The following is a 2,262-nucleotide window of genomic DNA, read 5'->3' on the forward strand; positions in this document are numbered from 1 at the left end:
ACTTGAATCCACTAAACTAGATGCCTTCACCTGCAAATTCTTCCAAAAATTTAATAACTGACACGAATCTTGCACAAACTTTTCCGAGAATAGATAAAAAGGAAATACTTCCTAACTCTCTTAGTGAGGCCAGGATAACCTGCCAAAGTCCTTACAAGAAAGGAAAATAATATCCAGCTTGCTCTTTTTCATAAATATAAATGCAAAATCCTTTAAAAAAATTTGAGCAAACTGAAACCACCAAAAATGAAGATAATATATCAGAATCAAATGAAGTTTTTTCCAGGAAAGCAAGAATAGTATAACATTCAAAAGCCAATCAGTACATTTCATCACAATAACAACTAACAACTATAAGGAGAAAAAAAATCATATGAACATCTCAAGTTATACAGGAAAGTATTTTTAAAAGTTGAACATCAAATTAATCACACTTAGTAAAGTAGGAATATAGGAGAAGTTAATGTAAAAAAAGAATATCCAAAGACAGAGAAAGAGAGGAGAAACAAAATAAGGATACCTACTATCACTACTTATATTCAGTATTGTACTGAAGGTCCTAACCAGTACAATAAGGCAAGAAAAATAAATTTTCAAAAAGAAATTAAAGTCATAAAGGTTAGAAAATAAATGATCATTTTTCACAGATGACATGGTTGGGTAGACAGAAAATCCAAAAGAATCTACAAACTATTAGAATCAATAAATGAATTTAAAAGGCTTGCTGGATAAAAGACCAATATGCAAAAATCAGTTGTAGTTCCTTATATTAGCAACAAGTAGAAAATAACTTTTTTAAAAGTACTCTTAATAATATTAACAAGAAAGATCAAATACCTAGGAATAAATCATAACAAAAGATGTGTAGGACATCCACACTGAAAACTAAAAATCACTAGGAATAGAAATTAAAGAAGACCTAAACAGAGGGATATATTGTGTTCATAAATTTGAAATTCAATACTGGAAGGATATCGATTTTCCTCAAATTAAGCTCTAGATTTAGCAGTCTCAATAAAACTGATAAGCTCATTATGAAATTCATATAGAAATGCAAAATGTTGCCCTAGCCTGTTTGGCTCAGTGGATAGAGCATTGGCCTGCAGATTGAAGGGTCCCAGGTTCAATTCTGGTCAGGGGCACATGCCCAGGTTGCGGGCTCCATCCCCAGTAGGGGGGTGCGCAGGAGGCAGCTGGTCAATAATTCTCTCTCATCATTGATGTTTCTGTCTCTCTCTCCTTTCCTCTCTGAAATCAATAAAAATATATTTTTAAAAAAAGAAATGCAGCCGAAACCGGTTTGGCCCAGTGGATAGAGCGTTGGCCTGCGGACTGAAAGGTCCCAGGTTCGATTCCGGTCAGGGGCATGTACCTGGGTTGCGGGCACATCCCCAGTGGGGGGTGTGCAGGAGGCAGCTGATCGATGTTTCTCTCTCATCGATGTTTCTAACTCTCTATCTCTCTCCCTTCCTCTCTGTAAAAAATCAATAAAATATATTTTTAAAAAAAGAAATGCAAAATGTCAAGAATAGCAGAACAATCTTGAGGAGCAATAAAACTGGGACATTTACACTATAGGGGAAAAGACCTTAATAGCAGTTAAGATAGTCTTACTGTTGTTACAAAAATAGACAAATTGTCACTTGATTTATCAAAACATCAAACTGTATTACAATGAGAAATGGATGCTCTTTTTAATAAATTGTACTGAGCTGACTGAATGGCCACATGAAAAATCATGTATCTTGAGCCCTTATGACATGTGTGTGTTACATGCCATGGAGTCAGTTCCAATTTCTGGCAAGCGTATGAATGAGTGATGTCCACCATGCCGTCCTCACCAGGCCTGCTCACGGAGTCAGTCCCTCTCACATTTGGTCTTCCTCTGTCCCCAGTGCCTTCTATTTTTCCCAGCATTTTTGTCTTTCCCAAAGAACCCTGCTTTCTTATGATGTGCTTGAAGTAGGACAGTTTTGGTTTTATCATTTTTGCCTCCAATGATGTTTCAGGCTTAATTTGCTCTAGGATCCACTTGTTCATCTTTCTGGCAGTCCAGGGTATCCATACAGTTCTCCTCCAAAATCATACTTCAAATGAATCAATAATTTTCCTACCAGCCTTCTTCACTGTCCTATGCTCACATGCATACATAGTAATTGGGAATATGAGGGTGTGGATGATTTTAGCTTTGCTCTAATCCAGTGGTCATTTAACACTTTTATGTTTCTCAAATACCCTAGAGCAGTGGTCAGCAAACTGCGG

This window comes from Myotis lucifugus, unplaced genomic scaffold (assembly GCF_000147115.1).
Source record: "Myotis lucifugus unplaced genomic scaffold, Myoluc2.0 scaffold_926, whole genome shotgun sequence".
NCBI classification, from domain to species: domain Eukaryota; kingdom Metazoa; phylum Chordata; class Mammalia; order Chiroptera; family Vespertilionidae; genus Myotis; species Myotis lucifugus.